This window comes from Miscanthus floridulus, chromosome 6 (genome assembly GCF_019320115.1).
Source record: "Miscanthus floridulus cultivar M001 chromosome 6, ASM1932011v1, whole genome shotgun sequence".
NCBI lineage: Eukaryota > Viridiplantae > Streptophyta > Magnoliopsida > Poales > Poaceae > Miscanthus > Miscanthus floridulus.
In genome coordinates this window covers 60,382,764-60,396,452 of record NC_089585.1, presented here as the reverse complement: position 1 = coordinate 60,396,452, position 13,689 = coordinate 60,382,764, and positions in this window count along the sequence as shown.

The window sequence follows — 13,689 nt, the reverse complement described above, 5'->3', positions numbered from 1 at the left end:
ATGAAAGACCAAAGTATAAGTCTATGTTGTTTTTATAATTGTGGGGGTATTAACCCCTATACCCTTACGGCTAGGCTTGGGCCGGCCCGGACCAGGAGGTCTGGCCCACTAGAAGACGACGCGTGGCCCAACCGATCTGCTCGGAGTCCCACGCAAGGAATCAAGGCAGACTTGGAAATCAAGCAAGATCCTGATTGGTTAGAATAGGAATCCTTATTCGGCCACCTATGGCAATTGTAACTGGTTAGGATTAGTTTTCTGATCTGTAACCCTGCCCCCCAGACTATATAAGGCGAGCAGGGGACCCCTCTCAAAAAACATCTCATTGACATACAACAACACAATCAGAAGCAGGACGTAGGTATTACGCCTTCATGGTAGCCGAACCTAGATAAAACCTCATGTCTGTCTTGCGTCACCATCTTGTTTGTAGCTTGCGCATCTGTCTACCGATAATCTACTACCTTAGGCATACCCCTAGGTAGACTGCTGACCATATTTCATCGATAGTGGCGTGCCAGGTAGGGGGTGTGCATACTACTCTCTAGATGAACAAGATAGTCATCATCCCTAGTTCCATGGCTACACCAAATGGCCTCACGTTCACCATCGACCAGATCACTTGGACCACTAGCTCTGACAACTTCATCGCCATGACCACGGAGGAGGCACGGATTCATTCTACATCGACCACTGCTTCACCTGCATCGGCTATGGCTCCGACCATGGTGGATCTGGCTCCAGCCACACTAGCATCATCTTCAGCCACACTAACAACCCATCATCTACTTCCTCGCTACAAAGGGAGGCAGATCAACAACCCCGACCTGCTCGACTCCATCGATCGGGTTGGCACCAAGCTTGCTGAAACCCTAGCTCTGGTAAGTTTGATTCAAAATCAGCCTAATGAGAAGGTAAACACTACCCACAATAGATCTACATGACCAGCTCAGGCCAGTCATCCTGCATGACTCGGTATGGATCTCGTGGTCACGGCTACTCCTGAAGGGCGCTCCGTTCGTCTATGACCAGCCCCCGCAATGGGTCTTCGGCTCTCCGAGTGCAAAGCCTCAATGGAGAACTACCAGGCTTAGCCCTACGGCCTGCGCAACTTCATCAACATGGTCTAGATTGAGGAGTATCAAGAAGGATCGGTCCACATAGTTCAAGAGAGTGGCTCAAGCTCCCCGTCCAGCATCCCATCTAATGGCTTTGTCCACACCGAGCTCCAGCATCATGACAATGAAGGAGTTGAATATGATCTGGATATCCCAGACCATGCCCCGGGGTTCCCACGATTCCCATCCTTCCCACCAAGGCGAGGAGACTTGATCAATGTTGTCAGTAATGATGAACCACCGGTAGTTGGCGAAACAGAACAAGAAAGGCTAGCATGTGAAGCGCGAAATATTGACCGGTTTAATTGCTGACAAGCCAAAGCCAAGACAGAAGAGGAGGCACAACGCATAAGGTTCCAGCCACGCGATCTTAACAATGCCTTTGATAGGGTAGGGGACAAGTAGGTCTTTAGGACTCCAAGCGCCAACGTAGCTGTTGCTATGGCAACAATGCAATGACTACCCAATACCTCGGAAATCCAGGCAGTTCGTGATGATATACAAGCTTACCTGATGGCTGCTATGGCCTAGACCGTAGAGATTGCAAACCAAGCCTGGGCTCCGTCCATCTTAGTCAAATCAAGCCACAGTTGCCAATACTCAAGTTGCCCACAGTCACCCAACCAACGTGGCTCACGCAACAACAACCCATCAGACAACCGTCATGGTAGAAATGGTGGTCATGATGGTGGTCGGGATGACAACCGTCGCAACAACCGGGACGATAATTGATGACACAACCGCAACAATCGCCATGATAACCATGGTCGTAGGGTCAACTAGCATGGCAATCGAGATTGCCATGATGGCAATAATGATCTCTGCCATTCCCTCAGAGAACATGATCTACGTGATCGCATTAACCAAAGAGCCAACGATCGTGCATCCCACAAAAGCTATTGCCATATGGAATATGATACTACCCATGGCCCTTTGGGTTTGAAGCAGTTTACTCCTCACCTTCACCAAGTCATATGGCCCAAAAACTTCAAGCTCGAAAATCTCCAGAAGTACGATGGCAAGGAGAACCCTGAGTTATGGGTCATGCTCTATGAAACCACGTGCAAATCAGCCATGGCTGATGAGCACGTCATGTCTAATTACTTCCCCATCATTGTCGGCCATGTAGGCCACCAATGGCTAGTCAGCTTGCCGGCGAACTACTTTGATTCTTGGCAAGAGCTCAAGCAAGCATTCATTGACAACTTCATTGCTACTTGCAAACAACCTGACAACAAATATGATCTACAGCGGATTTGAGATCACAAAGATAAGCCATTGTGCGAGTACGTCTGACACTTCTCGAAGATGCGCACCAAGGTCCCGTCAATCTCTGACAACAAGGCAATTGAAGCTTTCATCATTGGTCTCTGCTTCCATGATACCCTAAGGGACAAGCTCCTCCGCAAAAGACCTAAATCGGTCATAGCGCTCTTAGCCACTGCTAAAAAATATGCGGATGTCGATGATGCTAAAAAGATAATCATCGAAGAAGCAGCAAGGGTTCCACACTCCGACCACCCCCCACACCGCGACGACTACCGCGGCAACCATGGTCAGAATGACAATTTTGATCGTCGCAACCAGCACAATGATTCCCATGACCACCGTGACCAGCATAATCAGCGGTGTAATCGCCATGATGATTATAGGGGCAAGCATGCTCGGGAAGATGACAGCGAAGTCAACACCATTAAAAAAGGTGGCGGACATCGCAACTACAAAGAGGACTACTCCAAAGCATGGAAAGGACCCTGCCAGCTCCATCCCAATTCAAACCATACCATGGAGAATTGCCGTGTTCTCAAATCTATCTACATGCGCCAATAGGCTCTGGATACATCCAACAAGCCTAATGATGTAGTGGAGCAGCATAATGAGGACAATGATGATGAAGACACAGATCCCTGTCACAAGTACATCAAGCCAACCGATCGCATCCACACCATCATTGGGGGCAAAGTGTCCATCAAGACCAAACAAGAACGCAAGCTGCTCGCCCGCGCTTGCTTGAACATGGCCAACACCGACAACCTCATCACCGATCTGCGGCTCCCTCCTTAGTCTCACCATGAGATTGCCTTCAGCAGAAAGGACCAATGGGCTACAATACCTAAGCTAGGGTGTTTTCCTCTGGTTCTCAATCCTTGTATCAACAAGGTTTAGTTCTATAGAGTGCTGATTGATGGCGGCAGTTCCATCGATATACTATTCAAGAATAGTTTGCTAGCCCTAAAGATAACCCAGGCTGATCTCAAGCCATACAAGGCATAGTTCTATGGTGTTCTCCCCGGATAGAGCTCCACACCTCTTGGGCAGATCACGCTACCTATGCAATTTGGTACCCCAGACCACTTCCGCACTGACTACATCAACTTCATGGTCGCTGACTTCAAAGGCACCTACCATGCTATCCTTGGTCGACCAGCGCTCACCAAGTTCATGGCCATACCTCACTATAGGTATTTGGTGCTCAAGATGCCTACTGAGAAAGGGGTTCTAACTCTCAGGGGCAACGTATATGCAGCTTATACTTGCGAGGATGATAGCTTCAAAATAGTAGAGGCTCACGACCTCTCTATTCGCATGGCTGAGACCACGCTCGACACCAAGAAGACCCTAGCCAACCACCTAGAGATCCCAGAGCTCGAGGCCCCACGCAAAAACATCAAGTCCAAAGAGCACAAAGTGATCCAGCTGGTTGACAGTGATCCCAGCAAAATGGCCCTTATTAGGGCCAACCTGGATCCTAAATAGGAAGACGCGCTCGTTAGGTTCTCAAGGAGCAACATGAGTGTGTTTGCATGGAAACCTAATGACATGCCTGGTGTACCTCAGAACTTGATTGAGCACTCCTTAAATGTTGATGGCAAGGCCAAACCTATCAAGCAGAAGCTATGATGGTTCACTCGCGCAAAAAGGAGGCTATTAGGGTAGAAGTTACATGGCTTTTGGTAGCTGGATTTATCAAAGAAGTGTATCATCCGGAGTCGTTAGCCAACCCGGTTCTTGTACACAAAAAGAATAATGAATGGAGAATGTGCGTTGATTACACTAATCTCAACAAACACTGCCCTAAAGACCCCTTTGGCTTACCTCGCATAGATGAGGTCATAGATTCAACTGCCGGTTGTGAGTTGCTTTCCTTTCTTGATTGCTACTCTGGTTATCACCAGATCACTCTCAAAAAGGATGACCAGATTAAGACATCCTTCATCATGCCCTTCGGTGCCTACTGCTACACGACCATGTCATTCAGGCTCAAGAACGCCAGGGCTACCTACCAACGTGCCATATAGGCCTGCCTCGAAGATGAGATAAAAGACGACCTCATCGAGGCTTATGTTGACGATGTAGTTGTTAAAACCAAGGAAGCATACACCCTTGTTGACAACCTCGAACGTACCTTTGCAGCTCTTAACACATTCCAATGGAAATTAAACCCAAAGAAGTGTATCTTTGGTGTTCCATCTGGTATATTGCTCAGCAATGTCATCAATCACGATGGCATATGCCCTAACCTAGAGAAGGTAAAAGTTGTCTTGGACATGAAGCCACCCAAAAAGGTGAAGGATGTTTAGAAGCTTACCGGATGCATGGCTTCCCTTAGTCATTTCATATCAAGATTACACAAAAAAGGACTACCGTTTTTCAAGCTGCTCAAAGCATCTGAGAAGTTTGAGTGGTCAGAGGAAGCAGACACTGCCTTTACATAGTTGAAACAATTCCTTACATCACCTCCGGTCCTTACTACTCCCAGAGAAGATGAAACCCTCCTGCTTTACATTGTGGCAACTAATTGAGTGGTCTCCACTGCCATGGTGGTCGAGCGCGACGAGCCTGACCATGTCTACAAGGTATAGCGACCAATTTATTTCATTAGTGAGGTGCTCAATGAATCCAAGACCAGGTACCCATAGATTTAGAAACTGATCTACGCCATACTAATCACATCCCAAAAGTTGAAACACTACTTCGATGGATATCGCATGGTGGTCATGACTAAGTACCCTCTAGGAGACATCATTCACAACAAGGATGCAAATAGGCACATCGTCAAATGGGTAATGGAGCTATGCCCTTTCTCCTTAGAATTTGCAAGCCATACTACAATCAAGTCTCAGGCACTCATTGATTTCATCATCGAGTGGATAGACTTAAGCACACCTGCCTCTCAAGGGCCCACCGAGTATTAGAAGATGTACTTCGATGGCTCTCTCAACATCAATGGCGTAGGAGCAGGAGTCCTTTTCGTATCACCATCCAAGGAGCAGCTCCGATATGTCCTCAGGATTTATTTCCCGATGTCTAATAATGCCGCCGAGTACGAAGCATGCCTACATGGTCTACACATTGTGGTCGAGCTTGGTGTCAAACATCTCTATGTCTATGGAGACTCGGCTATGGTCATCAACCAACTCAACAAGGACTGGGATACGACCAGTGAAAAGATGGACGCATACTGCAAAGCGATCAGAAAGTTGGAAGGTAAGTTCTATGGCATCGAGTACACACATGTGGTCTGGGACAAAAACCAAGTAGCAGATGCGCTATCAAAGTTAGGATCATCCCGAGCCAAAGTACCACATGGCGTATTTGTTCAAGACCTACTCGCGCCCTCCATAAAAGAAGAGGATCCCGCGGTCGACAAGCTTCCAAACCAGCTATTGGTCGCTATGGTTCTGGCATCAAACACCACCAAACCACCTTCGATCACTAAAGAGCCTGACTAGAGAGTACCTTTCATCAAGTACCTGACAGATGGTAGCGGTTACACCGATCGAACAGAAAATGAACGCATGATGCGTCGCAATAAGCAGTATCTACTCGTTGATGGCAAATTGTGGCGCAAGAACACGAAGGAGGAAATCTTGATGAAGTGTATAACCCAGGAGGATGGTGAACATCTCCTGGACAAAATCCACTCTGGCTCCTATGGCAATCATGTGGCCTCAAGAACGCTAGTGGGCAAGGCTTTCCGAGCAGGGTTCTATTGGCTGTCAGCCATAGCCGATGCAGAGAGGCTAGTCCGCCATTGTGAAGGGTGTCAGTTCTTCGCCAAGAGAATCCACGTACCAGCACATGAGATTCAAACTATACCAGTCTCTTGGCCCTTCGCATGCTAGGGACTGGATATGATCGGGCCTTTCAAACTGGCCCCTAGGAAATTTACATGCGTCTTTGTGCTGATCGATAAATTCTCCAAGTGGATAGAGTACAAGCCCCTAGTCAAGGCATCTTCAGAAAAGGTTGTCACCTTCCTCGACCAGGTCATCCATCGCTTTGGCATACCCAACAGCATCATCACTGATCTGGGTACTTAGTTCACCGGGAACGCTTTTTGGGACTTCTACGATGAAAGGAGCATAGTAGTAAAATACGTCTCAGTGGCACACCCTAGAGCTAATGGACAGGTTGAGTGGGCAAATGGTATGATCCTAGACACACTTAAGAAGAGGATGTACAGAGAAAATGACAAAGCTCCCGGAAGATGGCTCAAAGAGTTACCAGCCGTGGTCTGGGTCTTAGAACCCAACCTAGTCGCAATACCGGCATATCACCATACTTTATGGTTTATGGCGCTGAGGCAGTGCTCCTAGCAGATATAGCCTTCAGATCAGCATGGGTAGAGAACTTCGATGAAGACAAGGCCAATGAAGTACGGGAGCTAGAAGTGAATAGTGCAGAAGAGAAGCGGCTCGATTCTTGTGTACGTACAGCCAAATACCTTGTTGTGTTGCGCAGGTACTACAACAAGAACGTCAAGGAGCATTTCTTCATGGTTGGGGACCTAGTCCTGAAGTGGAAGACGAATCAGGCTGGCATCCACAAACTTGCAACCCCATGGGAAGGGCCCTTCATGATCAAGGAGGTTACACGCCCAACATCTTATAGGTTAGCTCACCTAGATGGTACAGACGTACCCAATTCATGGCATATCGACAAGCTTAGGCATTTATATGCTTAACTACTAAGATATGTACCCCTCTTATACTTTTGATTTATTTCAATAAAGCTATTATGATTTCTCTGACCACTCTAATGTGTCACTTCGAAGTCTATTGTTATTCTAACTCAACCAGTTAAAACCGACCACCATTCCTTCTCAGGTTTTCGGAGTAGGCCCTGTCTCTAGTTCCTCCCAACGCGTGCATGGGATCTGTTCTCTACGCTATGGGTGATCGGCAGGTGCTCTCTGGTTTGACTTGTGTGTTTCTACGTGTGCACAAGCTATGCACCTTACACTCCAACCACAAGACAAACCGAGGCCATACAAACCTTTCAGGATGATGTGTCACTAAACTGGTACAACTAAATAGAATGCCAACACGTTCTAACTTAGTTACATCAACATGATATCTGAGCTTAAACATGTTTTCTACAAAACAAACAAGCTTATGTTGATATACAGTTATGTTATTACAAGCTTGCCTAAAAAGGTCCAAGTTTACAATAACACAACTACATCTTCTTCTATAGCTTTAGCCTATACTATTGGCCGATCAGGGCACGCGGCACCTACTACTCGCTAGGCCTGACATCATGCAAGGGTCTCGAGGACTCTGGCACTAATCGAGCTAAAGAAGATGGCCCCACCGATGCCTGGCTGGTCGAGACTGTAGGCTTCACCGGTTGGCTTGAAAATGACGGCGCTCCTAGCTAACTTGTTGATGGTGTTCCTTGTACAGGTGGTGTCGCACCTCCACACAGGTTAATATCACCAATTATTTTCACCGACAAGTCCAGCTGGGTCATCCGTAGCTCCTCGGCCTTGTCTGGATCTACCTCCTTCGGGTATCTAGCCTCTAGGTGCTTGAGATCGATCAAGGGGTAGTGAGCACATACCATGCTTAGCACATGTGCACCTATGTACTCTCCCGCCTCCTTCACAAACTCTTGGAACCATCCCCGTGCCTTTTGGAATCTCTCGATCAATCCTAGTTGCGGCGTTCCTAGCACATCTTCTGCTAGCGCGGTATCGATGAGGTTAAGGACCGGTAGAATACCCTTTGCCACCTCCTGGCACTGGCTTCTCCAGGTGTCACGGTCTTTGGTGATCTCTTGGCATTGTGCCTTCCAGCCATCACAGTCTTTTATCACGGCCTCCAGATGCTTCTTTGCATTGATTTTTATAACTGCAAACCGCACATGCTGTTAAGAAGCTATACTACTCCAAACTACAGTAGGCGACAAAAATGAGCAAAGGCGATTGGACAACCTACCTTTCAGCTCCTCTATCATCTTGGTCGTGTGGTCCTAGAGTTGCGACTGGTCTTGCACTAGTTTTTTGTTGTTCTCTTTCAGGTGATCACACTTCATGACCGCACAACTGTTCTCCTCTCGGAGATGGATCACTTCGGCTTCTAAGCCTACACTACAGCTGTTACTACCAACAATGCAATAGCACTTGTCAGTAGTCATTATGATAAAGTGGCTACTTACTTGTTCTTTCCCGCTCTTTATTACTAAGCTGGATGACCAGGTTCTGGTTCTAGAATTCTTGCACCATCTTTTCATGGTTGGTGGCTTTAAGTCGCTGGCGCAAGTGTTCCACCTCCGCCGTCAGCTCCTTGTTGCTTGCAGCGACCCCCTCAATCTAGTCGAAGCATTTCTTGCGGTACCTTGCGGTCTTCATTAAGTCCTATGTGCAAATAGCTAAGTAAGACAGCTCGACTAGACAGCAAGATCAGGTGGTGACGCAAAGCTTACCTGCACCTCCGTCACAAGCCGTTTCGCCGCCCGTTCAACTTTCTTGGTTTCTTTGACCTCCGGGATTTCCTCATGGACAACCCATTGGTCGTTCCACCAACGCGACACATAAACATGTTGTTGCTTGTATTGCGGATGGCCCAGGACCTCCTCCACCTCATCCTCTTCGGGCTCTTCTTTGGGTCCTGGTGCTGGTCCAGTGTCAGCAGCGTCTGTGATCACCACAGCCTTCCCACGGGTTTCAACATCGATAAACATGGTCTGTGCTCTCACCTTCGGCCGCTGCTCTTTGGTCTACTCTATTACCCTCGATGCTGAGGTGTTGCCCTCAGCAGGTTTAGTGCTCGGAGCACTCGTGCCTGGCTCAGCTGTTCCATCGACCACCTGCTCAGGGACTGTTGTCTGACTATTTGCTTGCTGAGACCCCAACGAATCTTCTACTATGGGTTCCTTGGTGGTCGGCTGGTGGGCAGTCTGCTCTGCACTTATTGGTGGCGCCACGCCACTTCTGGCTAGCTGGTCTAGACTTTCGGTGGATGCTGAGCAAGTACATTCGAGATAAGTTCAGAAAGCAATCATATTAAATGCAAATTGCTAACTTATAATGAGGTTACAAATACTTACATGTTGGAAGCGTGGAATGATGTGGAGAAGGCATGTCTCTTTGGCTATACTTGCTCCACATGCTGTGTAGGTGACTCCTAGTCTCCCTCTACATCCAGCACTATCACTGGGCCTTGGTGCTCGACCCCTCCGCCGCTTGTCCTTCGCGCTGCAGTGGTCGGTGGTGTGCTCGATCGAGTTGTCGCTCCCGTTGTCGATTGAGTTCCTTGCCTAGGTACTCCCAAGGTTGACCCGGCTGCATCCTTCACCGCTGTTGGTGATGTGGGTCCCATAGGTGTGGAGGAGACACCTTGTTCCATCGACTCCAGTTGCTTCCTCCTCTTTCGAGGGACAAGTCGAAAGGTGTCTGCATCCTCTCCCTCCTCTGTGTCATCATCCGACCAGGCAAAAATCGCATGTTGACGCTTGCTGGCTAGGTTCTCCTCCGAGCCTCCCTTGGGCTCATTGATATTTAGTGCCCCTCGGTGAGCAGGGTGGTTGCTAATCTCTTCTTTGACTATTTGAGGGCAGCCGGCCACTTACCAGCTGCTAGGGCCATTGCCTCCTCTCTAGCTTCGAGCACCACCCAGTCGACGTCCTCATCTTCAATCTTGATGTTGGTCTGGGCGGTGGGACTAGCTCCTTGTGGCCACTCCACTCTAGGAGGTGGCGACACAAACACTATCGCTCTATCTCGACCATTAACCTAGGTAACAAAAATGAGTGAACATAGTAAGTTTCCACTTATCCTACCATAATATAAGACTACGGGTATAGGGCAAGACAAGTTACCTTTGGGGGAGGTCAGGCAAGCTTGAAAGCATGCTCGATGTCACTAAATCTAGCATAATTTGGATCGGCTAAGTTAAATAGCTCGCCAATTCTAGCTTTGACTTCGATTTTGTCAAGCGCCCCCTACCTCGTCCTCATCGGGTCCGCACTCCCTTGATACTCATAGCCAGGATGTACTCTCCTCTAGCAGGGCTGGATCCATCGGCTGATGAAGCTCCCGACCTTGCTTGGACCATCCAATTTTTCCATGGTATCATTCCAAATATTTCTGGAATCTGTTCCAGGTGCTTGGGTTTCTCCGACCAGCTTGTCCTCTTCTCTAGAATGTAGCCCACATCGCACAGCGTGATCATGTTTGACTTTTCATGGATGTAGAACCATTTCTTGTACCAGTCATCGAGCAACGTGTTCCATGGGCAGTGCAGGTACTGGGCTTTCATGCCATCATGGAGGTTGAGGTACACACCCCCGGCTATCTTTGAACCACTGCTTCCTTTCTTCCATAGACAGAAAAGATGGTGGAAAAAATCAAAATGGGGCTGGAAGCCGCCATATGCTTCGCAGAGATGTATAAACGTGGCGACAAGGAGGATCAAGTTGGGATGCAGATTGCAAATCCCAATCTCATAGTAAAGATAGAGCCCTTGAAGAAACGAATGTACCAGAACCCCAAATCCCCATTTAAAGAAGTCTTCAAACACCACGATCTCACCTAGTTGTGGATCGGGGTACCCCTCACCCTCCGGCGCACACCATCTTGCGAGCTCCTTGTTGTGGAGTACCCCCATGGTGATGAGGTCTTCAATGGTCTGCTCGTTGCTTTTCGATTTCCACCATTCCTTCACCATGACCCCTGCTTTCTTCTACGCATCACTTTTTGCCATGACTCTGTCCTCGCTGGTGAACGGGGAAATGGCAGCGGATTGATTGGTGGTGATTTTGGATGTATTAGGGTTGGCGAGAGGAAGAAGAAAGTTGTGGTTGTGAATGGCAATGGGGTTTAGTAAATAGTAACTTACCTATCCTATACTGTATTTAACCCAAGAGTTATGTCATTTTGTCTGCCCGGGATTATTGCGAGACGTGCGCACGCACCGCAGACGGTTGCTTTCACGTTTACAGCATTACTTAGCCTCGAGATCTATGCCAGTATATGCTCCTCTTTGTTGCCAGTGTGGTAGGGCCCACGCTGATGTACCTACTGACAGGTGCCACGCAACTATTTGCTTAACAAGATAAAAAGGCAGTATGACGTGCTATACCCGTCTACTTTTTTGACTAGACATGTTAGATTGGACTTGACAGAGCAATTAAATAAATAAATACATAAAATAATAGTACAAGTGGCATATGGTTTTTTGCCACACTTCTCATGCTCGGGGACTGTCGTGACTATCCTTGTGCTCGGGGACTGTCTAGACCACCATCGTGCTCGGGGACTGTCTAGACCACCATCGTGCTCGAGGACTGTCCAGACCACCATTGAGCTCGTGGACTGCTCTGACCACTCTCATGCTCGGGGACTGTTCCGACCACTCTCCAACCATTGCTCGGAGACCGCTCTCCTTGGCTACATGTGATTTGTACTCACATATAGTTGAGGGGCATTTATTTTTTCTCACTTAGACCTTGCTACAAGGCTGATACCTCGCCTTCTAGCAAGCTCGGGGACTACATCGGTATGATGCACCTACCGGTGCATCTCGTATCGCTTGTACGATGATTGGATTCTCAACTTAATTGGGAATTCTTTTTAGAACCTGGCACCACGTGCCTACGTCACCTACTACCAGGCTCGGGGACTAAGTGGGCACACTTCACCTTATGGTGAATGTGCTTATTTTATCGACCCCTGCGCTCTGACTGTTGGCCATAACTACTATTGTACAAGGGTCACTTACATTTCTTTTTAGAAATACAAGTGGGCACACTTGATCAGGAAAGAAATCTTTTTCTTTTTTCTTTAGAGCACCATGCATTCTTCGGACAACCAGAATCTTTAGCTATAATCATGGTCTACTGCTCTCAATGCTGACCAGAATTCTGGCACATTTGCTTGGTCAATGTTTTAGATAGTTGGAGATGACATGAAGACAGATCACGTTAGTTCAAGAAGATCGAACGGCGTGTCGCAACATAATGCATGGTGCTCGGGGACTAGCTATGGGGGTATTAACCCCTATACCCTTACGGCTAGGCTTGGGCCAGCTTGGACTAGGAGGTCTGGCCCACTAGAAGACGACACGTGGCTCGGCCGATCTGCTCAGAGTCCCACATAAGGAATCAAGGTAGACTTGGAAATCAAGCAAGATCCTGGTCGGTTAGAATAGGAATCCTTATCCAGCCACCTATGGCAATTGTAACTAGTTAGGATTAGTTTCTAGATCTGTAACCCGGCCCCCCAGACTATATAAGGTGGGCTAGGGACCCCTCTCAAAAAATATCTCATTGACATACAACAATACAATCAGACACAGGACATAGGTATTACGCCTTCACGGTGGCTGAACCTGGATAAAACCTCATGTCTATCTTATGTCACCATCTTGTTTGTAGCTTGTGCATCTATCTACCGATAATCTACTACCTTGGGCATACCCCTAGGTAGACTACCGACTATATTTCGTCGACAATAATTAAAAAAGGCATTGAATAATCATTAATCAAGTAAATATTTATTTTGAGATCCAAAAGCATAGGATGTGGCAGACATCACTGCTAACATGTAGCTTACGTTGTTACAAAGCTAACGCAACAAGAATGGGCTAAATTGGAGCTAAAACGTGCAAGTTATGGCTAAAACTAGCTTCCGAGGACCTTTCTTTGAATAAAACACTAAACCTAGGGGCTAACAGATGAAACCAGGGGCTAGATCATAAATAAACAAAACTATCGAGGGCTAACTCATGAAAACCGAAGGGCTTGGAGGGTGGATTCTATAAACCAAAAGCTCAGGGGCTAAAACATAAAAGCTAGGGACCTTATTCTAATTGTTATGAACTATGCCAGACAGTGGGTTGATAAACGGAAAGTCTAGGGGGTTTTTGTCCAAAATAGCTAGGGGTGACCAGGGTTTGACCATGTTGACATGGTCTTCACTAATGTGGCACCTACATGGCGATGATGGGGTGGTGGCATGGCTGCTGACCTCGGGTTGACCGGGTTAGGGGTGGATCTAAGCCGCTGGATCCAGATCGGACGACTGGAGGGCTCAGACAGGCTTTGACCAGCCAATAGCGGTTAGCATGGGCACAGTCATGGTGGTGTGCCCTAGTAGGCAGTAGTGGCTCACCGGAGTGCGGCGGCGCTCGCGCTACGGTGCACGGGTGAGCTATGGTGAGGACATGGGAATGTGGAGCGTGGCATGGCAAACACGATGGGGTGGGTTAGGGTCACTAGCGTGGTGCGGCTATGGCGGCATGCCATGGGAGGCAGCCATGAGCTCACCAGAGCTTGGTAGGATGGC